Source organism: Moschus berezovskii, chromosome 3, assembly GCF_049115385.1.
Source record: "Moschus berezovskii isolate FMDL1 chromosome 3, NW_MosBer_1.0, whole genome shotgun sequence".
Classification (NCBI taxonomy): Eukaryota; Metazoa; Chordata; class Mammalia; order Artiodactyla; family Moschidae; genus Moschus; species Moschus berezovskii.
This window is the reverse complement of record NC_142462.1, coordinates 97,130,619-97,147,786: the sequence shown is the minus strand read 5'-3', so window position 1 is coordinate 97,147,786 and position 17,168 is coordinate 97,130,619.

Here is a 17,168-nt window from a genome sequence, read left to right as displayed (position 1 = left end):
TCATCCTCTGTCGTCCCCTTCTCCTCCTGCCCTCAATCTTTCCCAGCATCAGAGTCTTTTCAAATGAGTCAGTTCTTGGCATCAGGTGGCCAAAGGATTGGAGTTCCAGCTTCAACATCAGTTCTTCCAATGAACACCCAGGACTGATCTCCTTTAGGATGGACTGGTTGGATCTCCTTGCAGTCCAAGGGACTCTTAAGAGTCTTCTCCAACATCACAGTTCAGAAGCATCAATTCTTTGGTGCTCAGCTTTCTTTATAGTCCAACTCTCACATCCATACATGACTACTGGAAAAACCATAGCCTTGACTAGATGTATCTTTGTTGACAAAGTAATGTCTCTGCTTTTTAATATGCTGTCTAGTTTGGTCATAACGTTCCTTCTAAGGAGTAAACGTCTTTTAATTTCATGGCTGCAATCAGCATCTGCAGTGATTTTGGAGCCCCCAAAAATAAAGTCAGCCACTGTTTCCACTGTTTCCCAATCTATTTCCCATGAAGTGATGGGACCGGATGCCATGATCTTAGTTTTCTGAATATTGAGCTTTAAGGAACTTTTTTACTCTCCTCTTTCACTTTCATCAAGAGGCTCTTTAGTTCTTCTTCACTTTCTGCCAAAATGGTGGTGTCATCTGCATATCTGAGGTTATTGATATTTCTCCCGGCAATCTTGATTCCAGCTTGTGGTTCTTCCAGCCCAGCGTTTCTCATGATGTACTCTGCATAGAAGTTAAATAAGCAGGGTGACAATATACAACCTTGACGTACTCCTTTTCCTATTTGAACCAGTCTGTTGTTCCATGTCCAGTTCTAACTGTTGCTTCCTGACCTGCTTATAGGTTTCTCAAGAGGCAGGTTAGGTGGTCTGGTATTCCCATCTCTTTCAGAATTTTCCACAGTTTATTGTGATCCACATAGTCAAAGGCTTTGGCATAGTCAATAAAGCAGAAATAGATGTTTTTTTCTGGAGCTCTCTTGCTTTTTCCATGACCCAGTGGATGTTGGCAATTTGATCTCTGGTTCCTCTGCCTTTTCTAAAACCAGCTTGAACATCTGGAAGTTCACAGTTCATGTATTGCTAAAGCCTGACTTGGAGAATTTTAAGCATTACTTTACTAGCGTGTGCTGCTACTGCTACTGCTAAGTTGCTTCAGTTGTGTCCGACTCTGTGCAACCCCATAGACGGCAGCCCACCAGGCTCCGCTGTCCCTGGGATTTTCCAGGGAAGAACACTGGAGTGGGTTGCCATTTCCTTCTCCTTACTAGCGTGTGAGATGAGTGCAATTGTGTGGTAGTTTGAACATTCTTTGGCATTGTCTTTCCTTGGGATTCAAATGAAAACTGACCTTTTCCAGTCCCGTGGCCACTGCTGAGTTTTCCAAATTTCCTGACATATTGAGTGCAGCACCTTCACAGCATCATCTTTTAAGATTTGAAATAGCTCAATTGGAATTCCATTACCTCCACTAGCTTTTTTTGTAATGATGCTTCCTAAGGCCCACTTGACTTCACATTCCAGAATATGTGTATATAGTACTGTCTTATTGTGGTTTTAATCTAAATTTTCTTAATGGTTAGTGATATTGAGCATCTTTTCATGTGTTCACTTGCCATTCATATATATTCTTCTCTGGAATATCTATTAAAATCTCTTGCCTTTTTTATGTTGTATTATTTGACTTATTAATGAGTTGTGCAAGTCTATTATATATGTTGGGACCCAGTCCTTTGCAAGATATGTGTGTTGTTGCTAAATTTTTTTCCAGTATGAATAGTGTCTTTGTATAGAAAAATGTTTTTAACTTTTATAGAAACCTATTTATCATTTTTTCTTTTATGATTTACTTTTTTGCCTCTAATCTGAGAAATCTTTACACAACTTAATGTCAGGAAGATTTTACATGTCTAGAAATTTTTATAGATTTAGCTTCTTTCTTAGGTGTACCATCAGTTTGAGTTAATATTTGTGTATGATAGAAGACGGAGAAGGCACTGGCAAGCCACTCCAGTACTCTTGCCTAGAAAATCCCGTGGATGGAGGAGCCTGGTAGGCTGAGTCCATGGGGTCACTCAGTCGGACACGACTGAGAGACCTCACTTTCACTTTTCACTTTCACGCACTGGAGAAGGAAATGGCAACCCACTCCAGTGTTCTTGCCTGGAGAATCCCAGGGACGGGGGAACCTGGTGGGCTGCCGTCTTTGGGGTCGCACAGAGTCGGACACGACTGAAGCGACTTAGCAGCAGCAGCAGCAACAGCATGATAGAAGATGATGGTTGATACTTTTTTTTTTTTTTTAATTTTTTTAATTTATTTCTAAAAAAGAATTTTATTAAAAAAGCACAAATGCAAAGAAATGAACAGAGGAAAATTTATGGTTGATACTTATGTTTTGTATGGATGTCCAGTTAATCTAGCACCAATTATTGAAAAGATTATTTTTGTGCTACCTTTCATATTTTTCATAATGCTGATTTTCTAGTACTAACCAAAGCTCAATTTTAAAATGTTCAGCAATATTATTTTATACTTATTTTATAATACATATCATCATCTGCCAGGAAATGCTTAATACTCCATATGGTGTTTAATCTTTTGTCTTTTGGGAATCTTTTTTCAAAACTAGGTTTTATTGAGGTGTAGTTTACATACAGCAGACTTTTAGTGACCATCACTTTTGAAGTTGAGTCGGAAGTGAAATCAATGATCTTTTGTTCTGTTCCATTGCTGGCTTCTCCTTAATTCTATTCAATGAAAATTATGGATCATTTCTTTGTACCATGTACTGTGTTAGGAAAGAGATAAGAATAAGAAACCATTTCCTAAAAGATTTCATTTTAAGAACTAGGAGTAAAAACATCACATACAATCTAGTCACTGCTGTAATAAAGGTTAAGAAAAAAAATATTGACAATCACAGAGAAAAGAGAAGTTAGAGAAAACTTCATAGAGATGATATAGCTTGAATTAGTTTATCTTTATTATAATACTTTTTGCTTCCTTTAAAAAAAAATTCATCACAGAAAATTTAGAGTATAAAAAAGGATATTTACCTCATTAATCTGGGTTTTGGATGTTAGCAGGCTCATCTGTATCAGAAAGCTCAATGGCGAGGTGTGCCTTAAATAAAGAAGGGAAACTTGTACAGCTTGCCTGAGAGATCTTCCCTATAGAGAAGTCATTTATCGATTTGGTTACTAGAGCTAGACACATCCAAGTGCAAACTGTCTTGGACTGAACAAAAGAAAAAGAATGAATATAAGAGGAAATGGGATGGCTATGAAAGGCCTGGAGGTAGGATTCCATTAAATAAAAAGAGACATATTGAAACAGACAGTGTCTACTGTTTGCCTAATACTCACCCTGAGCTAAGTATCCTCACTGCTTTATTGAATTCTCACAGCATCCTTAGGGAAGTTTTACAAAGAGAGAAATTAAGACAAGAAATGTTAAGGTCACCATGGTAATTAATTATGTTTCAAAAATATTCACCTTCCCTTACCGTCACTGCTGAGTTTTTCAAATTTGTTGGCATATTGAGTGCAGCACTTTCACAGCATCATCTTTCAGGATTTGAAATAGCTCAACTGGAATTCCATCACCTCCATTAGCTTTGTTCGTAGGGATGCTTTCTAAGGCTCACTTGGCTTCACGTTCTAAGACGTCTGGCTCTAGCTGAGTGATCACACCATCATGATTATCTTGGTCGTGAAGATCTTTTTTGTATAGTTCTTCTGTGTATTCTTGTCACCTCTTCTTAATATCTTCTGTTAGGTCCATACCATTGCTGTCCTTTATCTAGCCCATCTTTGCATGAAATGTTCCCTTGGAATCTCTAATTTTCTTGAGGAGATCTCTAGTCTTTTCTATTCTGTTGTTTTCCTTGCATTGATCGCTGAGGAAGGCTTTCTTACCTCTCCTTGCTATTCTTTGGACTCTACATTCAGATGCTTATATCTTTCCTTTTCTCCTTTGCTGTTCGCTTCTCTTCTTTTCACAGCTATTTATAAGGCCTCCTCAGACAGCCATTTTGCTTTTTTGCATTTCTTTTCCATGGGGATGGTCTTGGTCCCTGTCTCCTGTACGATGTCACAAACCTCCGTCCATAGTTCGTCAAGCACTATCTCTAAATTTGGAAAACTCAGCAGTGGCCACAGGACTGGAAAAGGTCAGTTTTCATTCCAATCCCAAAGAAAGGCAATGCCAAAGAATGCTCAAACTACCGCACAATTGCACTCATCTCACACGCTAGTAAAGTCATGCTCAAAATTCTCCAAGCCAGGCTTCAGCAATACGTGAACCGTGAACTTCCAGATGTTCAAGCTGGTTTTAAAAAAGACAGAGGAACCAGAGATCAAATTGCCAACATCCGCTGGATCATGGAAAAAGGAAGAGAGTTCCAGAAAAACATTTGTTTCTGCTTTATTGACTATGGCAAAGCCTTTGACTATGTGGGTCACAATAAACTGTGGAAAATTCTGAAAGAGATGGAAATACCAGACCACCTAACCTGCCTCTTGAGAAACCTATATGCAGGTCAGGAAGCAACAGTCAGAACTGGACATGGAACAACAGACTGGTTCAAATAGGAAAATGAGTACGTCAAGGTTGTATATTGTCACCCTGCTTATTTAACTTCTATGCAGAGTACATCATGAGAAATGCTGGGCTGGAAGAACCACAAGCTGGAATCAAGATTGCCGGGAGAAATATCAATAACCTCAGATATGCAGATGACACCACCCATTTGGCAGAAAGTGAAGAGGAACTAAAAAGCCTCTTGATGAAAGAGGAGAGTGAAAAAGTTGGCTTAAAGCTCAACATTCAGAAAACTAAGATCATGTCATCTGGTCCCATCACTTCATGGGAAATAGATTGGGAAACAGTGGAAACAGTGTCAGACTTTATTTTGGGGGGCCTCCAAAATCACTGCAGATGGTGATTGCAGCCATGAAATTAAAAGACGCTTACTCCTTGGAAGGAAAGTTATGACCAACCTAGATAGCATATTAAAAAGCAGAGAAATTACTTTGTCAACAAAGGTCCATCTAGTCAAGGCTATGGTTTTTCCAGTGGTCATGTATGGATGTGAGAGTTGGACTATAAATAAAGCTGAGCACCGAAGAATTGATGCTTTTGAACTGTGGTGTTGGAGAAGACTCTTGAGAGTCCCTTGGACTGCAAGGAGATCCAACCAGTCCATCCTAAAGGAGATCAGTCCTGGGTGTTCATTGGAAGGACTGATGCTGCAGCTGAAACTCCAACACTTTGGCCACCTCAAGTGAAGAGTTGACTCACTGGAAAAGTCTCTGATGATGGGAGGGATTGAGGGCAGGAGGAGAAGGGGATGACAGAGAATGAGATGGCTGGATGGCATCACCGACTCGATGGACATGAGTTTGAGTGAACTCCGGGAGTTGGTGATGGACAGGGAGGCCTGGCGTGCTGTCATTCATGGGGTCGCAGAGTTGGACATGACTGAGCAACTAAACTGAAATTAACTGAACTAACATCGCTGTTCCATCCACTGATCTTTGGGTTGGTCATGTGATTGGCTTTGGCCTCCTGGTGGGTGGAGTGTATTTCCTGGTCCCTTTGCTTAGACCTTGGGCTTGGCCGTGTGATTTGCTTTGGCCAATGGGATGCTAGCAGACATAACACAAGAACTGTTTTGAAATATGCATGCCGGGAGTCCTTTTCCTCTCATGTCCCTGCTTTCAGTATGACGCGAACATGCCCTAAGATAGCCTCCTGGTCTAACGAGGATGAAAGACAAGTGGAATGGACCTGGAACTGACCTGTAATTTGTAGCACAGCCCAGCCTGGATCAGGTAACCCACAGAGAGGTGAGAGTCAGTTCAGTTTAGTCTTTCAGTCATGTCCGACTCTTTGTGACCCATGGAATGCAGCACAACAGGCCTCCCAGTCCATCATCAACTCCTGGAGTTTACTCATACTCACTGTCCATTGAGTCAGTGATGCTATCCAACCAACTCATGCTCGGTCATCACTTTTTCCTCCTGCTTTCAATCTTTCCCAGCATCAGGGTCTTTTCAAATGAGTCAGCTCTTAGCATGAGGTGGCCAAAGTATCAGAGTTTCAACTTCAACATCAGTCCTTCCAATGAACACCCAGGACTGATCTCCTTTAGGATGGACTGGTTCCATCTCCTTGCAGTCCAAGGGACTCTCAAGAGTCTTCTCCAACACCACAGTTCAAAAGCATCAATTCCTCGGTGCTCAGCTTTCTTTACAGTCCATTTCTCAAATCCACACATGAATACTGGTAAAACCATAGCCTTGACTAGGCAGACTGTTGTTGGTGAAGTAATGTCTCTGCTTTTTAATATGCTGTCTAAGTTGGTCATAACTTTCCTTCCAAGGAGCAAGTATCTTTTAATTTCATGGTTGCAATCACCATCTGCAGTTATTTTGTAGTCTTCAAAATAAAGTCTGACACTGTTTCCACTGTTTTTCCATCTATTTCCCATGAAGTGATGGGACCAGATGCCATGATCTTTATTTTCCGAATGTTGAGCTTTAAGCCAACTTTTTCACTCTCCTCTTTCACTTTCATTAAGAGGCTCTTTAGTTCTTCTTCACTTTCTGCCATAAGGGTGGTGTCATCTGCATATCTGAGGTTATTGATATTTCTCCAGCAATCTTGATTCCAGCTTGTGTTTCTTCCAGCCCAGCATTTCTCATGATGTACTCTGCATATAAGTTAAACAACCAGGATGACCATGTACAGCCTAGACATATTCCTTTCCTGATTTGGAAACAGTATGTTGTTCCATGTCCAGTTCTAACTGTTACTTCTTCACCTGCATGCAGATTTTTCAAGAGGCAGGTCAGGTTGTCTGGTATTCCCATATCTTTAATAATTTTCCACAGATTGTCATGATCCACAAAATCAAAGGCTTTGGCATAGTCAATAAAGCAGAAATAGATGTTTTTCTGGAACTCTCTTGCTTTTTCCATGATCCAGAGGATGTTGGCAATTTGATCTCTGGTTCCTCTGCCTTTTCTAAAACCTGCTTGAACATCTGGAAGTTCACGATTCACATATTGCTGAAGCCTGTCTTGGAGAATTTTGAGAATTATTTTGCTAGCCTGTAAGATGAGTGTCATTGTCTGGTAGTTTGAGCATTCTTTGGTATTGTCTTTCTTTGGGATTGGAAAGAAAGTTGACCTTTTCCAGTCCTGTGGTCACTGCTGAGTTTTCCAATCTTGCTTGCATATTGAGTACAGCACTTTCATAGCATCATCTTTTTAGAATTTGAAATAGCTCAACTGGAATTCCATCACCTCCATTAGCTTTGTTAGTAGTGATGCTTCCTAAGTCCAACTTTACTTTGCATTCCAGGATGTCTGGCTGTAGGTGAGTGATCACACCATTGTGATTATCTGGGTCATGAAGCTCTTTTTTGTACAGTTCTTCTGTATATTCTTGCCATCTCTTGTTAATATCTTCTGCTTCTGTTAGGTCCACACCATTTCTGTCCTTAATCGAGCCCATCTTTGCATGAAATGTTCCCTTGGTATCTTTAATTTTCTTGAAGAGATATCTAGTCTTTCCCATTCTATTGTTTTCCTCTATTGCTTTGCACTGATCACCGAAGAAGGCTTTCTCATCTCTCCTTGCTATTCTTTGGAACTCTGCATTCAAATGGGTATATCTTTCCTTTTCTCCTTTGCTTTTTGCTTCTCTTCTTTTCACAGCTTTTTTAAGGCCTCCTCAGACAGTCATTTTGCTTTTCTTATTTCTTTTTCTTGGAGATGGTCTTCATCCCTGTCTCCTGTACAATGTCACAAACCTCTGTCCATAGTTCATCAGGCACTCTATCTATCACATCTGATCCCTCGAATCTATCTGTCACTTCTACTGTAAGTGATTTGATTTAGGTCATACCTGAATAGTGTAGTGGTTTTCCCCACTTTCTTCAATTTAAGTCTGAATTTGGCAAGATGGAGATCATGATCTGAAACACAGTCAGCTGCCGGTCTTGTTGTTGCTGACTGTATAAAGCTTCTCCATCTTTGACTGCAAAGAATATAATCAATCTGATTTCAGTATTGACCATCTGTGATGTCCATGTGTAGGGTCTTCTCACGTGTTGTTGGAAGAGGGTGTTTGCCAAGAGAACAAACTGGTCATAGCAAACACCCTCTTCCAACAACACAAGAGAGGTGAGGGAGAATGGCTGACTGTTGTTTTCTCCAGTGGATTCTTTGGTGGTTTGTTATTCAGCCACCTAAGCGAGTGGCAGAAAGAATTTGAACACTTACACTACAGGTACAGAATGTCTATCGTACTTCTACCTGTATAAGAAATAATGAATTCTTTTCAAATGTTCAGGTAAAGATAATTAGTTGGAGGACGAAGCAAAAGTCCATAACTCAGGAGAAAGTAAAATAGATCAGGAATTAAGAGAATATTTCATCAATTAAATACTTAGATCTTGGCAAATCGTTTAATCTCTCTGTACTTTCCTTAAAATATTATTGTGAAAAATAAAGTAATCGCTGTCAAAACTCTTTGAAAATGTTAACAGTGTTATGGAAATTGTAGTATTTCCTTTAAGTCTATTTTGTTTCCTGCAGATTCTCAGTTCCTGATGTCATAAGTGTAAGTACATTTGTTAAATTGAAGTAAATTCTTTGCAAACAGCATGCTCAGTTAATAAATAACAAAAACATAAAGCATATTTATTATAAGGGGAGTAATTAATTTCTATTCTTGACAAGAGCAGGAAAAAATATCAAGGAAGTCCCTTCCTCTTATAGCAGTTGACCCATATGGAACATACAGAAAATGTCGTTTCTGAACTCTACTACCCAACTAATGGTACCCAGACTGACATTGTATAAATCCTACCACTAATGAGAATGTTGTTGCAGTCTTCTAACAGGATGCCTTCTGCCCCAAAGAGTGTTTTATTAAAGGAAAAATATTTGAATTTAATATATTTTCTGTAGTTTAAAAATTGAGGTTTATTTTAAAATACAGATAATTCAGAAAACAACCAAAGGAGCTAGTGAATTCCAAAGCCAGGTCACTATAATAGGAGGAAAATGTTCATTTATCCTTTTTCCTTCTCTGTTTACCATAAAGCAATATATAGCCAAATGAGATGTCTCCTTTTTAATATATTTCACATTTTATTCATTTAGGATTCAGGCCAAGATAATGCTTAGTTTGGGTTCAGGTTGCTGCTGCTGCTGCTGCTGCATCACTTCAGTTGTGTCTGACTCTGTGTGACCCCATAGACGGAAGTCCACCAGGCTCCCCCATCCCTGGGATTCTCCAGGCAAGAACACTGGAGTGGGTTGCCATTTCCTTCTCCAATGTGTGAAAGTGAAGTCGCTCAGTCTGTCCGACCCTTAGCGACCCCACGGACTGCAGAGGAAGTTTCTTCCTCATACCAAATCACAGAGAAATTCAAGCTTTAAAGGTGCCATTTAGGTTTTTCTACTTTCTGTTGTAACATAGGCTGCCTTTTTGTCCCAAAACTTCTCCCATGATTTCCTGAAAAAATTTTTGGTAATGTAGATAAGGAGTTACATCAGCTCCAAACTTTGCTGTTAAAATATTAAACAGGGACATTTGAACAGTATTGCATCACCAGCATGAAACTGACTAACAGTCTGGAAGCAATAAATTTCACTTAAGTATCCTTCACTGTAGTGAGTGTATCATCCTGTGACAGATATTCTCCAGTGAGGATTTTGGATGAAACTTTCTGTCTGAGCTAAAATCTTTTAATAGCCAATCCTGAAACATTTCTGGCCTCCTGTCCATATGAATTAGAAATGTAATTAAATCTATTGGTGTCATTATTATGAGTATTGAAAGAAAAGAAGGAAAAGATCAATCATCTCATTTTTGCTGTAAATTTTCATCATAATGCTTTCTTTATTTATTGAAAATTTATTGTATCTGTGCAAAGGCCATATAAATGCTGGAAGATGACAGGAGGGAAATAAACATCAGAAATACAAATATAACGGATATCCTGGATTCCTTGACAGGATCCAAAGTATTAAAGTTGGTTTTATTCCTTCCCTGGAATAGAGACACAGACATAGAGAACAGACATGTGATCACAGGGCAGGAAGGGGATGGTGGGACGAACTGGGAGATTAGGATTGACATATATACACTACTACGCGTAAAATAGATTTCTAGTGGGAAGTTGCTGTATAGCATAGGTAGCCTAGCTCAGTGCTCTGTGGGGACCTACAGGTGTGGGGCAGTTTAAGAGGGACAGGAAATATGTACACATGTGACTGATTCACTTTGTTGTATAGCAGAAACTAACAAAGCATTGTTAAGCAATTATACACCCCTCTCCCCCAGGAAAAAAGCTGTCTTTTTCTACTCACAAAAGTTTATCCAATTTTAGAGTCTTCACACTCTAGATGTGTGGAGAAACTAAATAGAAAGAATTTAGCACTCTTGTAGGGACTGTGGTAGTGGTTTAGATGCCAAGTCATGTCCGACTGTTGTGGCCCCATGGACTGTAGACTGCCACATTTCTCCGTCCATGGGATTCTTCAAGCAAGAATACTGGAGTGGATTGCCATTTCCTTCTCCAGGGGATTTTCCTGACCCAGGAATTGAACCTGGGTCTCATGCACTGCAGGCAGATTCTTTACCAACTGAACCACAAGGGAAGCCCATTGCAGGCAGATTCTTTACCAACCAAGCTAAGAGGGAAGCTCATATCAATATTGATTGTGCTTAGTCACTGAGTTGTGTCTGACTCTTTGTGACCCCATGAACTGTAGCCTGCCAGACTCCTCTGTCCATGCAGATTCTCCAGACAAGAGTACTGGAGTGGGTTGCCAGGCCCTCCTCCAGGAGTTTTCCTAACCCAGGGATTGAACCAGGGTCTCCTGCATTGCAGGCAGATTCTTTACCAACTAAGCTACCAGGGAAGCCCCTTGTAGTGACTTCAGTCTTTTAAAAGAGACAAAAGGGATTGAATGGCTCAAGATTCTGTGGTATGAAAACAATAGCAAGTCAAAAATGTTAGTTTTGAAATCTGATAAAAACAAAAAAATTTCAATTAAAAGAATTTCTTAAGCTGAGTGCTGCACAAACTAGAAAATTTGGGAGAGTTTCTTACTTTTCTCTCATCTTTGCCTAATATCTTCAAGATGTTAAAGCTATTTCAGTTGTACTTCCTCTATTTCTTTCTAGTCACTTCCTTTCCTTCATTTCCATCACCCTCGCCTACTCTTGCCATCTTCTAATCTCTGTAGTATAACCTGGGTGATTTTTATTGTAAAAAATTAAATATGTGAATATAACTCTGGTGCCTAACACCCTTCATTGCTCTTCAGATAAAGGTCAACACCTTCAGGATGGTCTACAGCACTCTATTCTGTCTGGCTTCACTTCTATGCATTGAGCCACCCTGGCTTTCTTTGAGCCACCCTGGCTTTCTTTCTGGCATTTAGAACAAACCAAACTCCTTCTTGCCTCAAGGTCTTCAAATATGTTCCACCTTCTGCATGAAATACTATATAATATGCAGAGTACATCATGAGGAACGCCGGGCTGGAAGAAGCACAGGCTGGAATCAAGATTGCTGGGAGAAATATCAATAAAGTCAGATATGCAGATGACACCACCCTAACGGCAGAAAGTGAAGAGGAACTAAAGAGCCTCTTGATGAAAGTGAAAGAGGAGAGTGTAAAGGTTGGCTTGAAGCTCAACATTCAGAAAACTAAGATCATGGCATCTGGTCCTATCACTTTATAGGAAATAGATGGGGAAACAGTGGAAACAGTGTCAGACTTCATTTTTGGGGGGCTCTACAATCACTGCGGATGCTGATTGCAGCCATGAAATTAAAAGACGCTTACTCCTTGGAAGGAAAGTTATGACCAACCTAGAGAGCATATTAAAAAGCAGAGACATTACTTTGCCAACCAAGGTCCGTCTAGTCAAGGCTATGGTTTTTCCCGTGGTCATGTATGGATGTGAGATTTGGACTGTGAAGAAAGCTGATCGCCGAAGAATTGATGCTTTTGAACTGTGGTGCTGGAGAAGACTCTTGAGAATCCCTTATACTGCAAGGAGATCCAACCAATCCATTCTAAAGGAGATCAATCCTGGGTGTTCATTGGAAGGACTGATGCTAAAGCTGAAACTGCAATACTTTGGCCACCTCATGAGATGAGTTGACTCACTGGAAAAGACTCTGATGCTGGGAAAGGTTGAGGGTGGGAGGAGAAGGGGACGACCGAGAATGAGATGGCTGGATGGTATCACCGACTCTGTGGACATGAGTTTGAGTGAACTCCGGGAGTTGGTGATGGACAGGGAGGCCTGGTGTGCTGTGATTCATGGGGTCACAAAGAGTTGGACACGACTGAGCGACTGAACTGAACTATATACATACTTATTACATATAAACGCATAAAGTGCTTCTTATTGAAATGGTCTAACATTCACGTTAATAATACATGTCTCATCTTATTTTATCTGTGGCACCACTCCCCCTACCTCCTGAGTCAGGAAAATCCTCTGGAGAAGGGATAGCCTTCCCATTCCAGTATTCTTGGGCTTCCCTAGTGGCTCAGCTGGTAAAGAATCTGCCTGCAATGTAGAAGACCTGGGTTCGATCCCTGGGTTGGGAAGATCCCCTGGAGAAGGGAAAGGTTACCCACTCCAGTATCCTGGCCTGGAGAATTCTGTGGATGGTACAGTCCATGGGGTTGCAAAGAGTGAGGCACGACTGAGCAACTTTCACTTTCACCCTACCTCCACCCCAGATAATTTTAAAGCAAATCCCAGACATGTAATAAAGACTTTTTTTTTTTTTTTAAGACTTTCTAACTCGCACTTACCCTGAAGATCTCTGCTCAAGCACCAGCTGCTTCCCCCATCCCTCTGCCTTCTAAGTCATACCTTCTGGTCATATGGTCTCATTGTACCCAGTGTGTCTACTTTAATACTGTTATTTCAGTATGTAATTATATATTTATGTGTATAGTTTTTTAATGTCTATCTTCACCCTATACTTTAGGTTCCACGAGAGAGAAATTGTGTATTTTTTGCTCATTATTCTACCTTCACAGTGCCTTTCTCAGAGTGAATTCTTAACAAATATCCATTAATTAAGCTGTGGAGATTGTCATAATAGAACTCTGTCCATTGTTGCCTTCCTAGCATTCTTCATAGTCTTTTATTTTTTAAAAAATATTTATTTATTGGAAGGTGCCAGGTCTTTTAGTTGTGGCCTGTGGGCTCTAGTTCCCTGACCAGGGATTGAATCTGGGCCCCCTGCATTAGTAGCCCACAGTCTTAGCCATTGGACAACCAAGGAAGGTCCCTTTTATGGTCTTTTAACATCAAAAGATTTCCTGCACGTAGCCCTTGCCGTGTGGTACCTTTAGTCTCTCCCTATAGAGACTTTTATCCTCTCTTCGATTTCTTTTGAAGCACTTGACCAGCGGATGCAGTTGGTCCTATTTTCAAAATGAACATGCAAACAAAACTTATAAGTAATATTTATTTTCTCTTTTTTTTTAAGTACAGAGAGTTATTTATTTGGTTTTTAGCTTTTTTTTTTATTGGAGGCTAATTATTTTACAATATTATATTGGTTGGTTTTGCCATACATTGACATGAATCTGCCCCGGGTGTATATGAGTTATTTTCTCTATCTTTTTAATGCTCACTAGCTTTTACATCATAATACTATTTCTCCCCACTGAATAATATTGTCAAAGAAAGCATTCTGGGAAGATGCCAACAACATAAATGTTTATTATGTATCATTGTATAACCAACACTGTCAGCTGAGAGGAAAAATATTTCATTGAAAGGGGCTGATAGATTATCTTAATGAAAATGACTGTCAACAACATTACTTGATCTTAGTTTCTTAATTTTTTAGATCATACAAATGTAAGCTTTATTATATTACTTTATTTACATAAATGCCAATATTATTTGGATTCTCTATTTTAGTATAAGAAAATCTACATATCAAGAAAAATTAAGAAAGTGAAATTCTGGGAAATTTTTAAGAAGGTAAAAATGCCCCTACAAGTCTGGTACTACATATCTCTAAGAAATTTATAATTTCTTAGAATTATTTTATAGCTTTTTAAGACAATAGCATATTTTGATATTTTGTTGACAGAAAATTTTAGCCTAAATGTATAATTCTTTATTATAATTGGTCACTAGATTTTGCTATCTTGCACTATAATGCTATAGGGGATTCTCTGTCTATCAGTACTTCATAATGACTAAGGTTTTCTGCAAAATTACTGCATCAGCTTGAATTAAGAGATGTAATAATGGTGTAATACAGAAGATGACACTGTTCAAAGGAAGAGAAAATTTTAAGCAGTTGCTAGAAAAGCAAATCTATAAAATTAAATATGCCCCCAAATCATAGCAGTAAATATTTTATTAGAGATTTACATGTGATTATATGATGAAGACTTGGTTCTTGTCTTGAATTCACCTATATCAACCTTCATGACTCCAAATATTCCCTTTCCACATTTTCCCTTGTTACCTTGTCACCTCACTTCTATTCCTTTGGCATAAGATTGTTCATCTTAAAAATAAAATACCCTACAACCAATTTTAAACACTTTGTTTATTAAATATAAGTGATAATTAAATATGATATGAAATATTACCTCTCCTGACTGCATCAGCCTGAATCAGAAATACATTCTGTAATTAGCATATCTTAAATTACTTTTCCCTCACTAGGTATATAATCTTACTAGGTAGAGAAAATGATTGAGTTAATTCCCCTACAGTTTCTCAAGATTTGAAAGGAAGTTCTTGCATGCAATGTCATTTTAAATTTCCATCAAATTGGATGTTTCAAAGGACTTTTAAAGACTCTTATTGACCTTGGTGGAAATTGATACTGTATATAATTCAACCGTTTCATTTGTCATATGTAGTATGTGCAAAGTGGCTGTTCAGAAAATGTCAGTTGAAATGAGAATTTCAGTTTTTTTTTTTTCACCTATAGTTGGCAACTTAATCTGGGCAAAGAGGCTTTAACATTCTGTGATATATGAAAAATAATTATGTAAAGATTTTGATTATACTTATACTGACATTTTTACAGCATAAGACTCTTTAAATATCAAACTCTATAACCTAGTCTTTTAACTGCATATGTAATAGACATATTTTAGCATTCAAGTATCTCACCAAATTAAAGATACAGCACCATCTTATGGATATACCTATATTTTTAAATTTTTGAAATATAAAAATCTTTTGCATTTGAGAACAGAAAAGCTTTATCAGTAAAATAACTGTAGGAGGAGAATATTTTACTGTAACAAGGAAAAAGGATGCAATATTGAATAACTTGAATGTGTATGTGGACATGCAGGTATGAATGTGTGAGTTTGTGATGACATGGTAAATAAAGAGATTTGAAATTCTTTTTTCCTGTCAGAATTCAGAATTTGAAGAAGAAAAATAAACCATTATCACAATACAAATTCATAGCTTTGTGATATAAGACATGTAGCTCAGAATACTGTCAGTCTCTAAATGACACTGGGACATCACCGATTATCACCTTGAAAAGATGTATTCTTATAAAGACATGAACCTCACTTTTTAGAGAGTGATAAATTTAGGTATGATAATAAACCTATTTAATTACCTGCTGATACTACAGAACTGGTAATAAAGTCTCCTTATATTTATCTAGCATTTAAATGTTTTCACAAGTAATTTATGTCCATTATTTTGTTCCAATTTTAAGTACAGATATTTTTGAATAAACACTTCTAATAATCATTATTATTTTAATATAAAACACATAGCCATTTTAAGGAGATTATAGAAAAATTGATGAACAAAGCTCCCCTATTAATTATTAAGGTGGAGTTATAAGTATATGGTTCATATCCTTAATACTTAGCTCACTTTAGCCATCATAAAGACTTAAGGCTCTACATGATTTACCAAGTTCATATCATGTAGAATTACTCCATGCTGACCAAAACACAGATTCCATGGTTCTTGACATTTTTGTGCCTTGACCTCCATGATAAAAGCTTTCAAATCTCTCTTTTTCAAAAAGTCCATAGATAACACATATTTTGCACACAATTTTAGGGACTTTTGTACTCCCTGGAGCTCATCCATGCTCTATAATTTTAAATTATATTTTTATAATTTTATAATTATAATTTTATATTTTATAATTTAAAATTATATTCTCCTTATTTTAACATTTGTTTCCCTAAGATGTAATACTGACAAGTAAAACCGAGGAGCTTTATCACAAAAACGCAAAGTTTTCTTGTGGTAGAAATGAAACATAACTTTTACACACACACACACACACACACACACACACTCCTATTGGGGTTTAACTCATTTTTTCCCACAACTAAATTATACTAAAAAGCCAGTGTAAATAAAGAAGTTCTTGTTAACTTATTTTTATACACATTTTATTTTCATGATATTTACTTTAGAGTGAGATATAAAATATGACATTACTATAAACAAAGAATTTTAGTTTTATCCTCACAGAGCACTACAAGTTCCAATAATGTCCTGCTACAAAAAGTTTTCTGTCATTTAGACTAGACTCTAAATTTCTAAATTGTGCTTCAAATGTAAACGTGGAACTGATTTAACAAATTAAGTTATTCCTGGATGTCCATATTAATAGAAAAGTGCAACATAAAGTTTAAAAATTCTAACTACACCATATATATACTTTTATGCTCACTTCTGAGATATGGATAAGTAGTTTATAGCTTAATAAGAAAACCAGGGAGAATGAACAGATATTTAAATTCAGATCCAAGACTGTGCATTAGATGTTAAATTAATTTTTCATGTTATCAACTGCAGAATTATCATAATATAAAAGTTATTTTATTGGTATCCTAAAACCATCTTCCTAACTTAATACAATGCTTTAATTTTTAAGGGCATATTTCATAAAAATTCATGAAAAATTTAGATATCTGATAATTTAAAATAGAAATGAAAATATTTTCACAACCTATACCTTTAACTGTAGTAAGATCCAAGGGATGGATCTGTCTTCCCTACTCAGTGTAATACTTACTTTGTCCTTAAATTGGGAGGAAAGAATATTTGAGAGTTAAGTAATTGCTAAGTAAAAAAATGTGTTAGC